Source organism: Symphalangus syndactylus, chromosome 8 (genome assembly GCF_028878055.3).
Source record: "Symphalangus syndactylus isolate Jambi chromosome 8, NHGRI_mSymSyn1-v2.1_pri, whole genome shotgun sequence".
Taxonomy (NCBI): domain Eukaryota; kingdom Metazoa; phylum Chordata; class Mammalia; order Primates; family Hylobatidae; genus Symphalangus; species Symphalangus syndactylus.
Genome location: NC_072430.2, coordinates 43,355,575 through 43,378,484, shown reverse-complemented (window position 1 = coordinate 43,378,484; position 22,910 = coordinate 43,355,575). Strand labels below are relative to the sequence as shown.

Below are 22,910 nucleotides of genomic sequence, written 5' to 3'. Positions count from 1 at the left end.
TCTCTCACGGTATACTGTCCATTCTGCATGTAACTTTCAAAATATTCTTTTTTCTTTGCAATAAATTACTCTATGCTGCACTTCTTTGCTGTGTGTCTCTTGTTTAAATTCTTTTAAACCAAGAAGACAAGAACTGAGGTGTCACATCAGCCACCAATGAAACTGCTGATGCCAGCCTGACTGAAGGACCCCACAGGAACTCACTCACTAAAGAATGCAGTTTTTGCTGGGCGCGGTGGCTCACGCCTATAATCCCAGCACTTCGGGAGACCGAGATGGGCCGACACGAGGTCAGGAGTTCGAGACCAGCCTGGCCAACATAGTGAAACACTGTCTCTACTAAAAATACAAAAATTAGCCGAGTGCGGTGGCATGTGCCTGTAGTCCCAGCTACTTGGAGGTTGAGAGGCTGAGGCAGGAGAATCACTTGAACCTGGGAGGCAGAGGTTACAGTGAGCCGAGATCGCGCCATTGCACTCCAGCCTGGGTGACAGAGTGAGACTCTGTCTCAAAAAAAAAAAAAAAAGTGCAGTTTCCACCTCCTGAAAATTTAATCCCCTTTACCCCAACCAATCAATGACCCCAATTTTCTAGCCCTTTACCCTCCATGATCCCTTTAAAAACCCTGTTACAGGTAGTTAGACATGAGCAGAGAAGGAGAGGGCTTTTCTCCCTCACCCACTAGGAATGTCAGGTGATGGTTCAACAGTTATCACATTGCCTCTCTAAAACTGAAAATTCCCGGTCGGTGCCAGAGCGCCAGAGTGAGACAATCTCTTGATAATCCACAGCTGTTAACATTAAAGTGTTAATTGAATGCAGGTGCCAGGGAGAAGCAACTTGCTGGGCATGTGCATTAAGAGACAAAATGGCAGGCCCGGCGCGGTGTAATCCCAGCACTTTGGGAGGCTGAGGTGGATGGGTCACCTGAGGTCAGGAGTTTGAGACCAGCCTGACCAACATGGTGAAACCCCGTCTCTACTAAAAATACACAAATTAGCCGGGTGTGGTGGCGTGCACCTGTAGTCCCAGCTACTCGGGAGGCTGAGGCAGGAGAATCACTTGAACCCCGGGAGGCCGAGGTTGCAGTGAGCTGAGACCATGCCATTGCACTCCAGCCTGGGCAAGAAGAGCAAATCTCCATCTAAAAAAAAAAAAAACAGACAAAATGGCTACGTATGACCTTTCCAGGACACTCCACTGGAATAGGGAAGAAAGCCTCAGATGGGCATGCATACAACTTCCTACATACAGTGTGCAGGCTCACTTCCCAAAGGTAAAGAGAGCACAGAGCATGAGGGTAGCCCACCCTCAGAGAAGAATCATGAGAAAGAGGCGAGCCTATAAAAGTCCTAGGATCACAGTTAAACGGGGCTCTTGACCTTCAGGTGCCCAGTCAGGTCTCTTCCAAGTGAACTTTCCTTTCTTTCATGTGCTAAAGACTTTTTAAATAAACTTCCACTCTGCTCTGAAACTCACCTCCACCTCTTTTTCTGCCTTATGCCCCTCAGTCAAATTCTTTCTTCTGAGGAGGCAAGAACTGAAGTTGCTGCAGACCTGTACAGATTCGCCACCAATAACTCAGACACTTTCCACTGGTAACAACCCCAGCCCAGAATTCTTCAAGGAGATGGATTTGAGGGTCTCCTCCCATCTCCTTGCTAGGTGCCCTGTGATCATGAAGCTCTTTCTGTGCTGCAAACCCTGCTGTCTCAGTGTAGTTGGTCTGTAATGGCAGAGTGGGCATTCTGCAGCTCTTCCTTGCCCGGGGCCTGTTGGGAGCCCCCAGCACTGCCTGTACCATCATAAACCCACCCTGGCCCCTTTCCCAGGCTCCAAGCTCAGAGGAGGCAGAGCCTTCATTCTAACCTACAGCATCCCCTCCCTAATCTTCATTTGCCTGCTCCTTCTGAGCTTGAGCCCCATTTTTTGAGACCCTACCAGCCCCCATTCCCACAATCCCCTGTGCCTACACAAATCAACCTCCCCATGTCCCAACCACTGTCACCCCCAACTTAGACCAGTGCATCCCACAGCTATTCTAACACCCCACAAACACTCCAGTGTCCCCCACTTCCTGATCCCATAACACCTTGGGCCCTTCAGACACCCCCTGCTCCAGCCTGGCAGTTTGTCAACCCCCTCACCCAGACCCCCAACACCTCATGCCTGTCTTATGCCATGAGTCTGAGGCCCCTGACCCCCACACCGTTTGGGTGCCACCCAGGCCTGTCTGTGTGGGCAGCTCCCCCACCAGCTCCCTTCCATCCCCCATGGGCCCTATCCTGGGTTTCCCCCACCCAGGCACACACTATCTGGCATCCCTGATTCCCACTGTTCCTGGCTCACGGCCTGGCCACCTTGTCTCGCTCATTTGCCGTAAACCCTGCCTGGCCCAGCAGGACAGGCCTAGGTCAGGGCAAGGTCACAGGTCAGCACCAGGGCTGGTGCCCCACCCCGAAGGACACAAGCCTCCTGCTCAAGACACTTTCTGGGGTCCTGTGCCTCCCCTTCTTCTCCCCCAGGTGCCAAGTTCCCACCTTTTAATACTATCACATTGAGGCTGGGCATGGTGGCTCACACCTGTAATCCCAGCACTTTGGGAGGCTGAGGTGGGCGGATTACCTGGTCTCAGGAGTTCAAGACCAGCCTGGGCAACATGGTGAGACCCCATCTCTACTAAAAATCCAAAAAATAATTAGCCGGGCTTGGTAGGGCTTGCCTGTAATCCCAGCTACGGGGGAGGCTGAGGCAGGAGAATCACTTGGAACCCAGAAGGTGGAGGTCCAGTGAGCCGGGATTGCACCTCTGCACTCCAGCCTGAGCAACTGAGCGGGACTAGACCTCCAAAAAAATTAAAATAAAAAAGTAGTATCACATTGGGTATTAGGTTTGTTAAATAAAAATTATTGCTGTGGAGGATACACTGGGAAGGGAATGAAAAAAACAAGTATAGGAGACCATTGTTTTGCTCTTTTTTTTTTTTTTTTTTTTGAGATAGAGTCTTGCTCTGTCTCCCAGGCTGGAGTGCAGCAGCGCAATCTTGGCACACTGCAACCTCTGCCTCCCAAGTTCAAGCAATTCTTGTGTCTCAACCTCCCTAGTAGCTGGGATTACAGGCATGCGTCACCATGCCCCACTAACGCCATTGTTTTGGACTAGGCTCTAGCACTAGGCCCCAACAGACAAGACTGAAAACCAAAATGGCGTCACCCATGCTAAAGTTTCACCCAACCTAAACTGAAGTGTTACCTGGCCTTCTGAGAAATCAGGAGAGAAATAACAGCCAATTTCCCAAACATGCCAGTTTTGGTCTTCAATTGTCATGACAATGAGGTTCCCCTCTGCTTTAATCTGTACACAAAAGAATTAGCCAGCTGGGCGTGGTGGCTTACTTATGTAATCCCCACACTGTGGGAGCCCAAGGCAGGCGGATCACTAGAGACCAGGAGTTGGAGACCAGCCTGCCCGACATGGTGAAACCTTGTTTCTATGAAAAATAAAAAAAATTAGCAGGCATGGTGGTGGGGGCCTGTAATCCGAGCTACTCAGGAGACAGAGGCAGGAGAAGCGCTTGAACCAGAGAGGCAGTGGTTGCAGTGAGCCAAGATAGTGCTGCTGCACTCCAGCCTGGGCAACAGAGTAAGACTCCAGCTCAAAAAAGAAAAAAAAAAAGAGGGCCTTGTCCTGCGCGTTGGCTCACACCTGTAATCCCAGCACTTTGGGAGGCCAATTGTTGAGCCCAGGGGTTCCCGACCAGCCTGTGCAATACAGTGAGACCTTGTCTCTATTAAAAATAAAAACAATGAAAAAGTAAAAAAAAATTAGCCTGAAGTAACTAAGTAACTAATCAGTTACTTTTCTATTGTTCTGTCTCCTTGATGCCCACCTTACGAGAAAAATAGTTTTGAAATGACCAGGAAGCTCTTTGTTCTTTGCTTCTGCTCTTTTCAGCTTTTCTCTGTCTGTAAAAGCCAACTTCTGCTCAGCTCATCTGAATACTTACTCTATTTTATGGAATGAAGTGTTACCTGATCTTAGAATTGCAATAAAGCCAATTAAGACTTTTTTTCTTTTTTTTTTTTAAGATTTTTTTTGCAATTGAGATTTTTAACTAAATTAATTATAATTTTGTCCTCTGATGGTTCTAACATTTGAATTTAGGGTGGGTAGCGGACACCAACATTCAGACCATAGCAACACTTAAGATCTACTGTCTTAGGAAATTTCAAGTATATAATACACTATTAACTATAGTCATGAGGAAAGAAAAAAAAAGGCTTTTTATCTGAGAAATGCAAGCCCCTTTAAATTATCAGGCCCAGAGAAGCACTTAAAATATGATAGCTGTCACATCTCACTCCTAGTTGAACTAATGATCTCTTGAAACCACTTGTAATGTAGGCTCTAGATTAAGCAATGCCAAGAAGCATGAAATGCCATATACCCAGGCTGGGCGTGGTGGCTCACACCTGTAATCCTGCACTTTGGGAGGCTGAGGCAGGCAGATCACGAGGTCAGGAGTTCGAGACCAGTTTGGCAACATGGTGAAACCCCATCTCTACTAAAAATACAAAAATTAGGCTGGGTGCGGTGGCTCACGCCTATAATCCCAGCACTTTGGGAGGCTGAAGTTCAGGAGTTCAGATCATGAGGTCAGGAGTTTGAGACCAGCCTGGCCAACATGGTAAAACCCTGTCTCTACTAAAAATATTAAAAAAAAAGGTCAGGAGCAGTGGCTCACGACTGTAATCCCAGCACTTTCTGAAGCTGAGGCAAGTGGATCACGACGTCAGGAGTTTGAGAACAGCCTGGCCAATATGGTGAAACCTGGTCTCTACTAAAAATACAAAAATTAGCCGGATATGGTGGCCCGTGCCTGTAGTCCCAGCTACTTGGGAGGCTGAGGCAGAAGAAACTCTTGAACACAGGAGGCGGAGGTTCCAGTGAGCTGAGATCACACCACTGCACTCCAGCCTGGGCGACAGAGCAAAACTCCGTCTAAAAAACAAACAAACAAAAATTAGCAGGGCATGGTGGCAGGTACCTGTAATCCCAGTTATTTGGGAGGCTGAGGCAGGAGAATAGCTTGAACCTGGAAGGCAGAGGTTGTAGTGAGCCAAGACCACACCACCACTGCACCACTGCACTGCAGCCTGGGTGACAGAGCAAGACTCCATCTTGAAGAAAAAGAGAAAAAAAATTAGCTGGGCGTAGTGGTGCATACCTGTAGTCCCAGCTACTCAGGAGGCTGAGGCAGGAGAATCCCTTGAACCTGGGAGGTGGAGGTTATAGTGAGCTGAGATCGCACCACTGCATTTCAGCCTGGGTGACAGAGTGAGACTCCTTCTCAAGAAAGGAAAGAAATGCCATACACCCTATAGTTAAACAGTATATAGCCAATCACTCAATGATGTTATATCTGTAAACCAATGAGAATTCTTGACAAACAACTTTCTTTTTTTTTTTTTTTTTTTGAGACGGAGTCTTGCTCTGTCCCCTAGCCTGGAGTGCAGTGGCGCGATCTCAGCTCACTGCAACCTCTGCCTCACAGGTTCATGCCATTCTCCTGCCTCAGCCTCTCAAGTAGCTGGGACTACAGGCGCCTGCCACCACACCCTGCTAATTTTTTGTATTTTTAGTAGAGATGGTGTTTCACTGTGTTAGCCAGGATGGTCTTGATCTCCTGACCTCATGATCCAACCGCCTCGGCCTCCCAAAGTGCTGGGATTACAGGCGTGAGCCACTGCGCCTGGGCTTTTTTTTTTTTGAGACAGGGTCTCACTGTTGCCCAGGCTGGAGTGGAGTGGTGCAATCACGGTTCACTGCAGCCTTGAACTCCTGGGCTCAGGCGATCCTCTCACCTCAGCCTCCCTAGTAACTGGGACCACAGGTGCACCACCATGCCCAACTAATGTGTGTGTGTGTGTTTGTGCATGTGTGTGTGTATTTTTTGTAGACATGGGGTCTCCCTATGTTACCCAGGCTAGTCTTGAACTCTTGGGCTCAAGTGATCCCACCTCAGCTTCCTAAAGTGCAGGGATTACAGGTGTGAGCCACCATGCCCGGCCTCTGACAAACAACTTTTATAATGTTGATTGAAAAGTGAAATAACAGCATTAGAACTTAGAGAAATCACAGATTTATTCTGAGTCAAGTTTCAGGACTTAAGCTAAGGAACACAGACTCCATATAGACCGAGAATATGTCGTGAAGGAGGTTCAGTGAGGCACCATTTTCTAACGGGGGATACGTATGGCACAAAAGGTGGGAAAAGCAGGTGGGGAAGCAGCAGTTACATTCTTAAGATTCTCATTGCTGTTCAGTGAGGCTGTAGCTAAGCTAAGGTGACTATGAGGTGGGGACACAGGTTAGGCACTTTAGGGTCTGATAGAGGATCATTGATTCCACTCTTGTTCTACATTTGATAAACACTGATAAACAGGTTTATGACCAGTACCTGTCAGTGAAATACGTAACCAGCTCCAGTTACACAGGCAAGAGGTCAGCTTTGGTTTATAGGCCTAGTTTGTTGTTTGTTTTTGAGACGGAGTCTTGCTCTCTGACCCAGGCTGGAGGGCAGTGGCGGGATCTCGGCTCACTGCAACCTTCACCTTCTGGGTTCAAGCGATTCTCCTGTGTCAGCCTCCCAAGTAGCTAGGATTACAGGTGCCCACCACCACGCCTGGCTAATATTTGTATTTTTAGTAGAGATGGAATTTCACCATGTTGGCCAGGCTGGTCTCAAACTCCCGACCTCAAGCATCTGCCCACCTCTGCCTCCCAAAGTGCTGGGATTATAGGTGTGAGCCACCGCACACAGACCAAAGGCTTATCTATAGTAAAAAGATTATTTTTATTATAATCTTTGGGAGGCTGAGAGAGGTGGATCACTTGAGGTCAGGAGTTCGAAACCAGCCTGGCCAACATAGTGAAACCCTGCCTCTACTAAAAATACAAAAATTAGACAGGTGTGGTGGCAGGTGCCTGTAATCCTAGCTACTTGGGAGGCTGAGGCAAGAGAATTGCTTGAATTCAGGAGGCGGAGGTTGCAGTGAGCTAAAATTGTGCAACTGCACTCCAGCCTAGGCAACAGTTGCAGGAGGCTCTGTCTAAAAAACAAAAAACAAACAAACAAACAAATTCATATTTGTGGAAGACCAAACTTTAAAGTAAACATCAATTGGGAGCTATGGAGTAAAATGGGGGCCAGACCCCGTGGCTCACACTTATAATCCCAACATTTTGGGAGGCCAGGGCAGGAGGATTTCTTGAGGCCTGGAGTTCAAGATCAGGGTGGACAAAGTGGTGGGACCTTGTCTCTAAATAAATAAATAAATAAATAAATAAGTAAACAAACGTAGTGGGAAAATGAATCAGCTCATTGGAGTTGTAAGAACATGTAAACCAGCTGGGTGCAGTGGCTCATGTCTGTAGCCCCAGCACTTTGGGAGGCCAAGGCAGGTGGATCACCTGAGGTCAGAAGTTCCAGACCAGCCTGGCCAACATGGTGAAACCTCGTCTCTACTAAAAATACAAAAATTAGCCGGGCGTGGTGGCAGGTACCTGTAATCCCAGCTACTTGGGAGGCTGAGGCAGGAGAATTGCTTGAACCTGGGAGGTGGAGGTTGCAGTGAGCCGAGATGGCACAACTGCACTCCAGCCTGGCCAACACAGTAAGACTGTGTCTCAAAAAAAAAAAAAAGAACACATAAACGGCCAAACCAGTGTGATTTCTTCTTTTCTCATTGAAAACATTTATTTTTTATTTTCACTTAAAAAATTTTTTTAGGCTGGGCACAGTGGCTCACGCCTGTAATCCCAGCACTTTGGGAGGCCGAGGCAGGTGGATCACCTGAGGTCGGGAATTCGAGACCAGCCTGACCAACATGAAGAAACCCTGTCTCTACTAAACATACAAAATTAGCGGGGCATGGTGGCGCATGCCTGTAATCCCAGCTACTCAGGAAGGCTGAGGCAGGAGAATCAATTCAACCCAGGAGGCAGAGGTTGCCATGAGCCGAGATCGCTCCATTGCACTCCCGCCTGGGCAACAAGAGCGAAACTCTGTCTCAAAAAGAAAAAAAAAAAATTTTTTTTTAGAGGCCAGGCTCAGTGGTTCATGCCTGTAATCCCAGCACTTTGGGAGGCCGAGGCAGGTGGATCACCTGAGGTCGGGAGTGGGACACCAGCCTTGCCAACATGGTAAAACCCTGCCTCTACTAAAAATACAAAAAATTAGCCTGGTGTGGTGGCATGCACCTGTAGTCCCAGCTACTTGGGAGGCTGAGACATGAGGATTGCTTGAACCCAGGAGGTGGAGGTTGCAGTGACCCAAGTTGCACCACTGCACTCCAACCTGGGTGACACAGTGAGACTCTGTCTCAAAAAAAAAAAAAAAAAAAAATTGTTTTAGGGACAGAGTCTTGCTCTGTGCCCAGAACTGGAGTGCATTGGTGTGATCATAGCTCACCTGCAGCCTCAAACTTCTGGGCTCAAGCCATCTTCCCATCCCAGCCTCCCTGAGTAGCTGAGACCGCAGGTATGCACTACCACACCTGGCTAATTTTTTGTAGAGATGGAGTCTTGCTCTGTTGCCCAGGCTGGTTTCAAACTTCTGGCCTCAAGCAGTCTTCCCACCTGGGTCTCCCAAAGTGCTGGCAAAACATTTTGTGTTTTAGTTCCATACTGAAGTCCATGAGTGTTCAATTATTTGTTTGTATTTCTGTCTTAGTTTTATGGTGATATTACCACAGAATATTGAGTTTACTCAATTTCCTCCCTAATATAGAAAAATTAGATGATTCCCTGCCTGGTGTAAAAAAAAAAAAAAAAAATAGATGATTTCTTCAGCCCACGATCAGCTGCCAGTCATTCTTGGGCATTTTTTCTCTGCATTAGCTTCAGGGTGTCAAGACAGACTGTTGATTGAGCCTACTGACAGGAGTATTTGCATACTTGTTTGGAGATTTATCAAAAATAGGATATATTTTGACACAGACTTCTTGCCCCCCCCCCCCCCACCCGCTCCCCTTTTGGCAACATCCACTTCTTCTTTTTCTTTTTTGAGACAGAGTCTTGCTCTCTCACCCTAGCTGGAGTGTAGTGACGCCACCTTGGTTCACTGCCACCTCCGCCTCCTGGGTTCAAGCAATCCTCTTGCCTTAGCCTCCCGGAACATTGCTGGGACTACAGGCGTGGGCCATCACACCTGACTAATTTTTGCATTTTTAGTAGAGATGGGGTTTTGCCACATTGGCCAGGCTGGTCTCAAACTCCTGGCCTCAAGTGATCTGCCTGCCTTGGTCTCCCAAAGTGCTAGGATTACAGGAATGAGCCACTGCACCTAGCCCATCCACTTGTTTTTGCTTTATTTCAATACTTATTACTATTCTGATTATCAGTAAAATTTCTGCTAGGAACACAAGTGGATTTAATTTATCTCCCCTGACTTGTTTCCATGGGACCTCCCATTCCCACTTGATTTTGAGGATTGAAGACAAACTGGGGGAGAACTATGTAGCAGCAAAATACTGCTAATGTGCTTAATTATTTTCTTGTTTTCCAACATATATTTTATGTCAAACTCTGTGTTAAAATCTAAATACACCCCAATCTTCTCAAAGTCAGTCTCCAACTTCCAAATTCCTTAATTTGCCCCATTAATAATCATAACTCCTATTAGACCCGTATTTTATTTCTCTAATTTTTTTTTTTTTTTTTTGAGAAGGAGTTTTGTTCTTGTCACCCAGGCTGGAGTGCAATGGCACGATCTCGGCTCACTGCAACCTCTGCCTCCTGGGTTCAAGCGATTCTCCTGCCTCAGCCTCTTGAATAGCTGGGATTACAGGTGCATACCACCACGCCGGCTAATTTTTGTATTTTTAGTAGAGACGGGGTTTCACCATGTTGGCCAGGCTGGTCTCAAACTCCTGACCTCAAGTGATCTGCCCGCTTCAGCCTCCCAAGGTGCTGGGATTGCAGGCGTGAGCCACCGAGCCCGGCCTATCTCTCTAAATTTTCAAAGCGTCCTTTCTTGCCCTAGATTTCAAAAAGCCATCAGTACCATCATGAGAAGTTCCTCGTTACACTCATATTGTCAGGTACCTGCTCAGCATATATTACACTTCTCTCTTTTAGGAGAATTCCTGATTTTATTGCCCCTTCCCCTGCAGCTATGGGTTCCAGGGAATGCTAACTCCACCCTGAGCCCAGGCGCAATGGTGGCAATCTCCATTTGGTTTAAGCCAATTTCAACATTCCATGACAGGAGACAATATGTGACTTAGACCTTTCTTAGAAGTCTGAATCTTCTTTCTCCTACTCAATATAAGCAAAAAAGGATGAGGCCCCAATTACGCTGACAGCCACCTTATGATGTTATTAATGGCAGAAAAGACAGAAAGAAGAGGTTCCTGGTGTCATCATTTAGCCATTGGATCAATCAACTGTTAAGCCAGACCCACTCTTGATTTTCCATCCAATACATTTACTTTTCTTTTTTGTGTTTAATTAAAAAGTTAAAAAAAAATTAACGAACAGGGACATGAACCCTGGACCCTCCAATTAAAAGTCTGATGCTCTACCAACTGAGCTATCTGGGTGGTTTACTTATTTCTTTTTAAGTCTTACATTTTAAAGCAGTTTTAGGTTCATAGCAAAATTGAGCAGAAGGTACAGAGATTTCCCATATACTCCCTGTGCCCCCAAAACATGCATAGTTCCCTTACCTTCACTATCAACATCCCCCACCAGAATGGTACATCTGTTACAATTGATTAACCTTCACTGACATATCATTATCACCCCAAATCTCTAGTTTGCTTTAGGGTTCACTCTTGGTATTTGTTCTACATCTATACTTTTGGACAAATGTATAATGACATGCATCCACCGTTATAGTATCACATAGAATAGTTTCACTGCTCTAAAAATTGTCTATGTTCTGGCCAGGCGCGGGCTCACGCCTGTAATCCCAGCACTCTGGGAGGCTGAGACAGGTGGATCATGAGGTCAGGAGATCGAGACCATCCTGGCTAACATGGTGAAACCCTGTCTCTACTAAATAATACAAAAAATTAGCTGGGCGTGGTGGCGGGCGCCTGTAGTCGCAGCTATTCGGGAGGCTGAGGAAGGAGAACCGCTTGAACCCGGGAGATAGAGGTTGCAGTGAGCCGAGATTGTGCCACTGCACTCCAGCCTGGGCAACAAAAGCGAAACTCCATCTCAAAAAAAAAAAATTAAAATAAAAAAGGAAATACACAGTCCGAGGAGTAAAGGGAAAAAAAGAATAAAAAAGGAAGCATGCCTACAAGAACTAGAAAATAGCCTCAGAAGGGCAAGTTGAAGTTACTGGCCTTTAAAAGAATGTAGAGGGAGAGATCAGTGTAAAAAGTTTATTTAAAGAAATAGCGGCCGGGCGCGGTGGCTCAAGCCTGTAATCCAGCACTTTGGGAGGCTGAGCCGGGTGGATCACGAGATCAGGAGATCGAGACCATCGTGGCTAACACGGTGAAACCCCGTCTCTACTAAAAATACAAAAAATTAGCCGGGCGTGTTGGCGGGCGCCTGTAGTTCCAGCTACTCGGCAGGCTGAGGCAGGAGAATGGCGTGAACCTGGGAGGCGGAGCTTGCAGTGAGCAGAGATCGCACCACTGCACTCCAGCCCGGAAGACAGTGAGACTCCGTCTCAAAAAAAAAAAAAAAAAAAAAAAAGAAATAGTAACAGAGAACTTTCTAAAACTAGAGAAAGATATGAATACACAGGTATAAGAAGGTCATAAAACACCAAGCCAACTCAGCCTCAATAAGACTACCTCAAGGCATATAATAATCAAACTCTCAAAGGTCAAGGCTAAAAAAGGATCCTAAAAGCAGCAAGAGAAAAGAAGGGCATATTAATAACATCATAAAGGAGCTCCAATATGGCTGGTAGCAGACTTCTCAGCAGAAACTTTACAGGCCAGGAGAGAGTGGGGTGACAAAGTGCTGAAGGAAAAAAACTTCCAATCTAGAATATTATATTCAGCAAAAACAGCCTTCAAACATGAAGGAGAAATAAGGATATTCTTAGTTAAAAAAAAAAAAAAAGAGTGAGAGATTTTGACAACACCAGACCTGTCTTACAAGATTCTTGTTAAGAGGAGTTCCTCACTGGTTGAATATGAATGGTCAAATGAAAAGAATATTAATATTCTCCTTCCTTGCATATTCTTCATTCTTCTAAAACATTTTACATTCCTAACACATCAGTGTGTCTACATCTTGCTTCTAAGGCAGGGGGCAATTTGATCCTAAACAGTTGAAAAATGGAATGAGGACTGGTTTCATCCCAGATGACTACCTATAAGGAGTGATTGGCTAGGTGCGGTGACTCACGCCTGTAATCTCTGCATTTGGGGAGGCTGAGGCAGGTGGATCACCCAAGGTCAGGAGTTCGACCAGCCAGCCTGATCAACATGGTGAAACCCCATCTCTACTAAAAATACAAAATTAGCCACGCATGGTGGCACACGCCTGTAATCCCAGCTACTTGGGAGGCTGAGGCAGGAGAGTTGCTTGACTCTGACAAGCAGAGGTTGCAGTGAGCTGAGATTGTGCCACCGCACTCCCGCCTGCGTAACAAGAGCGAAACTCTATCTCAAAAAAAAAAAAAGGAGTGATTTCGGGTGTCCCCAGATAAATGCTCTTTAGCCTGTGACATAAATAATCTTTAGTTACAATGCAAACATCCCAGAAAGAATACCATATTACCATTATCAATTATTAGAAATTCTTAAGGAGGCTGGGCATGGTGGCTCACGCCTGTAATCCCAACACTTTGGTAGGCTGAGGCGGGCAGATCACCTGAGGTCAGGAGTTCAAGAGCAGCATGGCCAACATGGTAAAACCCCTTCTCTACTAAAAATACAAAAACTTAGCCGGGCGTGGTGGCGGGCACCCATAATCCCAGCTACTCAGGAGGCTGAGGCAGGAGAATCGCTTGAACTCGGGAGGCAGAGGTTGCAGTGAGCCAAGATCGCGCCAGTGCACTCCAGCCTGGGTGACAAGAGTGAAACTTCATCTCAAAAAAAAAAAAAAAAAAAAAACTTGAGGAATAGTTATTATCATCCGATATGATCGATATGATGGCTTATTAAGAAGGAAGGGAACACATGGTAGGTCTGTTTTGAAAAGGAATGGGGACAGAACAAAATATTACGAGGTCTGATCAAAAGAGGCTTGTTCTGGCTTGTCTTTGTCTGTCTTGGAGTCACTTCCCAGTCATGTTACCTTGGGCAAATAATTTAAAATCTGTAGTTTGCCAATCTGAAAATTGAGTCTGATACCTGTTCTAATTTAGTATTGATTGATATGAAGCTCAAAATTAGAAACATGTATGAAAGTTCTTTGCAAACTAAAATATATGTGTGAGGAATTGTTATTATTAGAGGATGGACTGTTGTCCTTAGAAGGCAAGTCTCTGGGTCCTACAGTTAGATGCACTGGGCGCTTCGGGAAGAATTTAGGGGTATAGGGTACTCAGCAATTAGAGGGTGCTTAGAGAAGGAAGAAAGGACTTATTTTTTTTTTTTTTTTTTTTTGAGACGGAGTCTCGCTCTGTCGCCCAGGCTGGAGTGCAGTGGCGCGATCTCGGCTCACTGCAAGCTCCGCCTCCTGGGTTCACGCCATTCTCCTGCCTCAGCCTCTCTGAGTAGCTGGGACTACAGGCGCCCGCCACCACGCCCGGCTAATTTTTTTTTTTTTTTTTGTATTTTTAGTAGAGATGGGGTTTCACCATGGTCTCGATCTCCTGACCTCGTGATCCGCCCGCCTCGGCCTCCCAAAGTGCTGGGATTACAAGCGTGAGCCACCACGCCCGGCGGAAGAAAGGACTTATTAATGGAGTTTGGAGGCTCCTTATTATCTAAACTTACACATTACGTGACCAGCATTATGAGGCAGCACCCCACTTCCAACAAATAGCCCTCTAGAACCAAAAGCAGAGTGGCAGGTCCTGGGTCCTTTTGTACACAGACAGCATAAAAAATTGACTAAGTCAATCCTGGCATAACTGTAGACCAGACCCTGGAATGAGCAACCCACCAGCATTATCTGCATTTCTAGGAACTTGGGCTAGAAGGGTAGGAATGAGGTTGGAAGGGTTAGGCCACATGCCTCTAGTTAAAACCCGATGAACTTCCTAAATCCCCAACTGGAAAACGTAGGAGTTGGACTAAATTCCTCTCCTGCCTCTAATATTTTATGAATACAGAACTCAACTCAAAATGGGTAGTATCTCAGAGATTCCAAATTTAGTTCTACTTTTCTGTTTGCTTATCAGTCCCTTACCCTCAACCTCTGGTCTGATACCTTTATCCTGTACAAGTGGTCAAAGTAGGTTGAGAAACGTGTACTAAAAGGAGTAATATCTTGCATACTCCCTTGTTATTAAAATAGAGGAAACTGCCTTGAAAGAAAAGACGAAAAAGCAGTAAGCCTTAGTATCAGTATCTTCTGAAAGCTTTAAAAAAATAATACTCTCATCTCTACCAACAGATTTTGATTCTGAAGTTCTGAGGTAGAGTCCAGGAGTGTGCAGTCAGCTTCTGGGGTGGTGTTTGTTAGATATAGTTTTTTGTTTATTTATTTATGTTTGAGACAGGGCCTCACTCTGTCACCCAAGCTGGAGTGCAGTGGCAGTCATGGCTCACTGCAGCCTTGCCTCCCAGGCTTAAGCAATCCTCCTGCCTCAGCGTCCCCAGTAGCTGGGACCACAGGTGCCCACCACCATGCCTGGCTAATGTTTTAAAACTGTTTTTTGTAGAGACAGGGTCTTACTATGTTGTCCAGGCTGGTTTCAAACTCCTGGACTCAAGCAATCTTCCTGCCTTGGCCTCCAGAAATGCTGGGACTGTGCCTGGAATAGATATGGGTACAGAAACTTTTGCATCAGACTCTTGTGTCCTACTCCCAGAATGTTGATTCAGTAGCCTGCAAGTGAGGCCTAGAAATCTGCATTTTCACAAGCTCTCAGGTTTAATACACATTATATTTAAAGAAAGCACAGCCCAAAGGGTGTCAGTGGGGTGTATGAAGGAAGCCTGGTGAGTGGGGAGAGTGGGATTAGGGAACAGCTGCTTAACCTGGCTTGTTTCAAATCCCCCTTTCTCCCTTTTTGCCCTCAAAAAGTTCCCCTCATTTTTTCCCCTCTACTTTCTAATTTCTCGCCATGCACTCACACAGCTATACGGCTATCTCCAGAGATTACTCTGGAAACTCTGCTATAAAGATGACCTGGTCTAATGCCTTTTTTTTTTCTTTTTTTTTTTTGAGACAGGGTCTCACTCTCCTGGAGTACAGTGCCACAATCATGGCTCACTGCAGCCTTGACCTCCTGGGCTCAAGCAGTCCTCCCACATAGCTGGGAGTATAGGCACATAGCACCACTCTCGGTTAAATTCGTTTTTGTTTTTTTGTAGAGATAGAGTCTCACTATGTTGCTCAGGCTGGTCTTGAACTCCTGGACTCAAACGATCCTCCCACCTTGGCCTCCCAAAATGCTGGGAATACAGGCATGAGCCACTGCACCAGGCCTAATGTCCTGATTTTATAAATCCCAAAACTGGGACCCAGAGAGAAGAGACATCATTAAGATCACCCTACTGGTTGGTATCTGAAGTAGTACTGACCCTTTTGACACCTAATCCAAAGTTTTTTCAGCTACCTCAGGTTGCCTCTCATCTTCCAGCTGACACCATCCAGCACCTTTCAGATACTGGCAAAGGAGCAGTGTTTCAAAATTACTTTCCAAATGGCCTCCTACAAGGCAGTCCTCAGAGAGAAGCAAGGTTCTGCATCTTAAGCCTTCCTTGGTTTCTTAGGTTCCAAAGCTGTTTCTATCAGTCTCCAAGCAACCAGCTCTTTAGAATTCCATGAGTCTAGTCAGAGAACTTGTGGGTTCAGTCGGGGGTATCTTCAACTATTTATTAAATTTCCTTCTTTGTAAACTGAGCTTTGAGAAATTGCATCTTATTTATTGATTATTCATTGAATGGTGATTTCATGGAATTTTTGGACTTTTTCTTTTTTTTTTTTGAGACAGAGTCTCACTCTGTCGCCGAGGCTGGAGTGCAGTGGTGTGATCTCGGCTCACTGCAACCTCTGCATCCCAGGTTCAAGCAATTCTCCGGTCCCAGCCTCCCATTACAGGCCACACCACCATGCCCCACTAATTGTTGTAGTTTTAGTAGAGATGGGGATTCACCATGTTGGACAGGCTGTTCTCAAACTCCCGACCTCAAGTGATGCACCCGCCTTGGCCTTCCAAAGTGCTGGGATTTACAACTGTGAGCCGCTGCACCCCAGCTTCTTGGTCATTTTTTGAAAAATATACCTCAGCCAGGCGCCATGGCTCAAGCCTGTAATCCCAGCACTTTGGGAGGCTGAAGTGGGCGGATCACCCGAGGTCAGGAGTTAGAGACCAGCCTGACCAACATGGTGAAACCCCATCTCTACTAAAAATAGAAAATTTAAAAAGAAAATCAGCTGGGCCTGGTGGCGCATGCCTGTAATCCCAGCTACTCGGGAGGCTGAGGCAGGAGAATCGCTTGGACCCAGGAAGCAGAGGTTGCAGTGAGTCAAGATCAGGCCATTGCACTCCAGCCTGGGCGACCAGAGTGAAGTGCAGTCAGTCTTGTATTTCTAGTAGTATAATTTCACGCGTACAGAAATTCTTTAAGTCATAGAAGTCTTACAGATATGGAAATTCTGATCTTCAGGAGTCCTGTTGTGAAACAAACTAATTTATCCTGACAGCAGGAAAGATTTCCGGGCCTAAGGCTCTGTCTCGTTGACCCAGGTCATGCTATTCATTCAGGTGGTCCATCTCTTGGTTCCAGGCAAGACTGCTGCTGCTGACCAACCTGAATATGGACTTTAGCACTTGGGCTCAAGCTGCACTCAGACGGTTGGACCCCCATAAAAGAGCGAGAGGGTACGTTTTCTGGTATGAAAAATAAGGACTAGGCCAGGCGCTCTGGCTCACACCCATAATCCCAGCACTTTGGGAAGCCAAGGCGGGCAGATCACGAGGTCAGGAGATCGAAATCATCCTGGGTAACACGGTGAGACCCCATCTCTACTAAAAATACAAAAAAATTAGCTGGGCGTGTTGACGGGCACCTGTAGTGCCAGTTACTGGGGAGGCTGAGGCAGAAGAATGGTGTGAACCTGGGAGGCGGAGCTTGCAGTGAGCCGAGATTGGGCCACTGCTCTCCAGCCTGGGCAACAGAGCAATACTCCATCTCAGAAAAAAAAAAAAGAAAGAAAGAAAAAGAAAAGAAAAGACTAAAAAAATTAAATATTATAACCCTGCTAAGGCAGGAGGATCCTTTCAGCCCAGGAGTTTGAGGCTGCAGTGAGCTATGATGGCACTACTGCACCCCAGCCTCAGTGACAGAGGGAGACCCTGTCTCTAATAAAATATATCAAAACTCTGTTGAAGGTTCCTCAAAAAATTAAATATAGAATTACTATGTGATCCAGCAATTCTACTTCTGGGTATATATCCAAAAGAATTGAAAGCAGGGTCTTTAACAGATATTTGTACACCCGTGTTCATAGCAGCATACTCACAATAGCCAAACGGTGGAAACAACCCAAATGTCCATCAGTGAATGAATGGATAAACAAAATGTGGAAGATACATACAACAGAATGTTATTCAGCCTTAAAAAGGAATGAAATGGGCCAGGCATGGTGGCTCACGCCTGTAATGCCAGCACTTTGGGAGGCCGAGGAGGGTGGATCACCTGAAGTCAAAAGTTCAAGACCAGCCTGGTCAACATGGTGAAACCCCATCTCTACTAAATATACAAAAATTAGTTGGGCATGGTGGCAGGCGCCTGTAATCCCAGCTACTCCGGAGGCTGAGGCAGGAGAATCTCTTGAACCCAGGAGGCAGATGTTGCAGTGAGCCGAGATCATGCCATTGTGGTCCAGCCTGGGCGACAGAGCGAGACTTCGTCTCAAAAAAAAAAAAAAAAAAGGAATGAAATGATGAAATGGGCCAGCTGCGGTGGCTCACGCCTATAATCCCAGCACTTTGGGAGGCTTAGGTGGATGGATTACTCGAGGTCAGGAGTTCGAGACCAGCTTGGCCAACACAGTGAAACCCCGTCTCTACTAAAAATACAAAAATTAGCCAGGCGTGGTGGTGCACACCTGTAGTCCCAGCTACTCGGGAGGCTGAGGCAAGAGAATCACTTGAACCCAGGAGGTTGTAGTGAGCCAAGATTGTGCCACTCCACTCCAGCCGGGGCAACAAGAGTGAAACTCTGTCTCAAAAAAAAGGAATGAAATGGCTGGATGAGGTGGCTCATGCCTATGATCCCAGCACTTTGGGAGGCCGAGGTAGGAAGATTGCTTGAATCTACAAGTTCAACACCAGCCTGGGCAACAAAGTGAGACCCCCATCTCTACAAAAAACTTAAAAAGTATCCAGATGAGATGGCACGTGCTTGTAGTCCCAGCTACTGGGGAGACTGAGATGGGAGGATTGCTTGCACCTGGGAGTTGAGACTGCAGTGAACCATGATCTTGCCACTGCACTCCAGAGCCTGGGTGACAGAGCAAAATTTCTGAGGAGAGTGAAATTATGATATGCTGTAAGTATATGGATGAACCTTGAAGACAATATGCTAAGCAAAATAAGCCAGACACGAAAGGACAAATACTGTATAATTACACTTTATGAGGTACCTAAAGTAGTCAAATTCATAGACAGGAAATGGAAAAGTGGTTTCCAGGGGCTGCTGGCAGGGGGGAATAAGGAGTTATTGTTTAATGTTGTGGGAAGTCAGGGACCCGAATGGAGGGACCGGCTGGAGCTGCAGCCGAGGAACATAAATTGTGAAGATTTCATCTTAATATGGACATTTATCAGTTCCCAAATAATACTTTTATAATTTCTTATGCCTGTCTTTAATGTCTTAATCCTGGTATCCTCGTAAGCTGAGGACGTACATCGCGTCAGGACCACTGTGATAATTGTGTTAACTGTACAAATTGATTGTAAAACGTGTGTTTGAACAATATGAAATCAGTGCACCTTGAAAAAGAATAGAATAACAGTGATTTTTATGGAACAAGGGAAGACAACCATAAGGTCTGACAGCCTGTGGGGTTGGGCAAAAAGAGCCATAGTTTTCTTCTTGCAGAGAGCCTATAAACAGACATGCAAGTAGGAGAGATATTGCTAAATTCTTTTCCTAGCAAGGAATATTAATATTAATACCCTGGGAAAGGAATGTGTTCCTGGGGAGTGGTCTATAAATGGCTGCTCTGGGAATGTCTGTCTTGTGCTGTTGAGATAAGGACTGAGATATGCCCTGGTCTCCTGCAGAACCCTCAGGCTTACTAGGGTTGGGAAAACTCCACCCTGGTAAATTTGTGGTCAGACTGGTTCTCTGCTCTCCAACCCTGTTTTCTGTTGTTTAAGATGTTTATCAAGACAATACATGCACCACTGAACACAGACCCTTATCAGTGGTTCTGCTTTTGCCCTTTGCCTTGTGACCTTTGTTGGACCCTTATCAGTGGTTCTGCTTTTGCCCTTTGCCTGTGATTTTGTTAGGCCCTTATCAGTGGTTCTGCTTTTGCCCTTTGTCCTGTTCCCTCAGAAGCATGTGATCTTTGTTAGACCCTTATTAGTGGTTCTGCTTTTGCCTTTTGAAGCATGTGATCTTTGTACCTACTTCCTGTTCTTACACCCCCTCCCCTTTTGAAACCCTTAATAAAAACTTGCTGGTCTGAGACTCAGGTGGGCATCACGGTCCTACCGATATGTGATGTCACCCCTGGCGGCCCAGGTATAAAATTCCTCTCTTTGTACTGTCTCTCTTTATTTCTTAGCTGGCCAACTCTTACAGAAAATAGAAAGAACCTACATTGAAATATTTGGGGCGAGTTCCCCCAATAGTTTAATGGGTAAAGAGTTTCATTGTGGAATGATGTAGAAGTTCTGGGCCAGACGTGGTGGCTCACGCCTATAATCCCAGCACTTTGGGAGGCTGAGTCAGGCAGATCACTTGGGGTCAGGAGTTCAAGACCAGCTTGGCCAACACAGTGAAATCCCATCTCTACTAAAAATAGAAAAATTAGCTGGGTGTGGTGGTGCATGCCTGTAGTCCCAGCTACTTGGGAGGCTGAGGCAGGAAAATCACTTGAACCTGGGAGGCGGAGGTTGCAGTGAGCCGAGATCGCGCCACTGCACTCCAGCCTGGGGGACAGAGCGAGACTCCAAAAGTTCTGGAAATGGATAATGGTGATAGTTGTACAAGAATGTAATGTACTTAATATCATTGACTTGTACACTTAAAAATGGTTAAAATGGGTTTGTTCCAGTGGCTCATGCCTGTAATTCTAGCGCTTTGGGAGGCCAAGGCAGGAGGATCACTTGAGGCCAGAGTTCAAGACCAGTCTGGGCAACATAGCAAGACCCTGTCTCAAAAAAAAAAAAAAGGTTAAAATGAGGCCATGCATGCCTGTAATCTCAGCACTTTGGGATGATGAGGTGGGAGGGTCACTTGTTTGGGAAGAGGAGGTGGGAGGATCCTTTGAACCCAGGAGTTGAAGGCTGCAATGAACTATCATGGTGCCATTGCACTCCAGCCTGGGTGACAAAGCAAGACCTAGCCTCTAAAAAAATAGGAGTTAAGGCCAGACACGGTGGCTCATGACTGTAGTCCCAGCACTTTGGGAGGCTGAAGCGGGCAGATTACAAGGTCAGGAGTTTGAGACCAGCCTGGCCAACATGGTGAAACCTCGTCTCTACTACAAATACAAAAATCTGCTGGCTGTGGTGGCACGTGACTATAATCCCAGCTATTCAAGAGGCTGAGGCAGGAGAATCGCTGGAACCCAGGAGCCAGAGGTTACAGTGAGCCGAGATCAGACCACTGCACTCCAGCCTGGGTGACAGAGCAAGACTCTGCCTTGAAAAAAAAAAAAGAATTAAAAAAAGAAACATGGCTGGGTGTGGTGGCTCACGCCTATAATCGCAATAATCCCAACACTCAGGGAGGCCAAGGTGGGAGGATTGCTTAAGCCCAGGATTTCGAGACCAGGCAACATAGGGAGACCCCGTCTGTACAAATAATTTTAAAAATTAGCCAGGTGTGGTGGTGCATGCCTTTGGTCCCAGGTACTCAGGAGGCTGAGGTGGGAGGACTGTCTAAGCCTGGGAAGTTGAGGCTGCAGTGAGCTATGATCGTACCACTGCACTGCAGCCTGGGTATCACAGTGAGACACCCCATCTTAAAAAACAAATAAACAAATACTATGCATAAAACCACAAGGCTCAAGAAACAACAGTTTGAAGTAGTTAGATGTGTGTGTTTTTTAATTTTCATGTCTTATCTTTTCTGCTTTTTTTTTTTAAGAGATCAGGTCTTTTTTTTTTTTTTTTTTTTGAGATGGAGTCTCACTCTGTCACCCAAGCTGGAGTGCAGTGGCACAGTCTCAGCTCACTGCAAGCTCTGCCTCCCAGGTTCATGCCATTCTCCTGCCTCAGCCTCCTGAGTAGCTGGGACTACAGGCACCTGCCACCGCGCCTGGCTAATTTTTTGTATTTTTAGTAGAGATGGGGTTTCACTGTGTTAGCCAGGATGGTCTCGATCTCCTGACCTTGTGATCCACCTGCCTCGGCATCCCAAAGTGCTGGGATTACAGGCGTGAGCCACCGCGCCCGGCCCAAGAGATGAGGTCTTGCTCTGTTGCCTAAGTTGATATCGAACTCCTCCTGGGCTCAAGCAATCTCCTGCCTAGGCCTCCCTCCTAACAGCTGGAACTACAGGCATGCACCACTGCATTCAGCTACTGGGGTAGTGTTTGACTAGTCTTTTTAAAAAATATGTTAATATCTTGGTAAAAAGTATATTTATACTGTTCTCTAACCCGCTTTTTTCATCAGTTTCATGGAAAAATGCTCATCATATATTCTTCTGCTATATAACTTTAAATGGCTACACTGATTTCATTTATGACATCACAATTAAACTGGTTAAACTAAATTCATATTGCTAACTTATTTCTATTTTTTTCTCTATTAAAATGATATGATAAACATCCTTGTAGCCAAATATTTACACACATTCATGAAGGTTTACTTAAAAGAAATTCGCAGACGTGGAACACTGAGTCAAAGAGAAGGGATCTTTTAAATATTTTTGCATAGATTGCCATGAAAAGGTCATACCAGTTTATACATCCACCAGTATATGAGTTTCTTTTCCAAATCTTCTTCAACATCCTGTGAGAGACAGTTAAAGCATAGTTGTTCAGAGCCTAGGCTTGAGAATCAGATTTCAAAGGTATGAACCCTCTCTCTTTTTCTTTTTCTTTTTTTTTTTTTTTTTTTGAGACGGAGTCTTGCTCTGTCGCCCAGGCTGGAGTGCAGTGGTGCCATCTCGGCTCACTGCAAGCTCCGCCTCCCGGGTTCACGCCATTCTCCTGCCTCAGCCTCTGGAGTCGCTGGGACTACAGGTGCCTGCCACCACACCTGGCTAATTTCTTGTATTTTTTTTTTAGTAGAGATGGGGTTTTGCCGTGTTAGCCAGGATGGTGTCGATCTCCTGACCTTGTGATCTGCTCGCCTCCGCCTCCCAAAGTGCTGGGATTACAGGCGTGAGCCACCACGCCTGTCCCTTTTTCTTTTTAGAGACAGGGTCTTGCTATGTTTTCCAGGTTGGTCTCAAACTCCTGGCCTTAAGCAACCCTGCCACCTCAGCCTCCAAGTAAACTGGGATTACAGGCGTGAGCCACCTTGCCCAACTTCTACTTTCTAGCTGTGTGATCTTCAGAAAATCAGTTAAATTATCTGGGCCTTAATTTACTAATAGGGTTCTTGTAAGTATTAACTATTAGCTACT

The 22,910-nt window shown here is 46.0% G+C and overlaps 1 protein-coding gene across 2 annotated transcripts in view; it reads right to left on the bottom strand.

Annotated features, from left to right (window-relative positions):
- The window catches only part of HEATR4 (HEAT repeat containing 4), a 357,461-nt gene that overhangs the window by 72,626 nt on the left and 261,925 nt on the right, over window positions 1-22,910 (bottom strand). Inside the window, exon 2 of one of the 2 annotated variants that reach the window (XM_063644180.1) lies at window positions 15,672-21,678. The gene's annotated coding sequence lies outside the window, so the exon portion shown is untranslated. Of the gene's footprint in view, window positions 1-15,671; window positions 21,679-22,910 lie in introns of those variants that run through there. The other variant, XM_055288864.2, reaches the window with a different exon arrangement.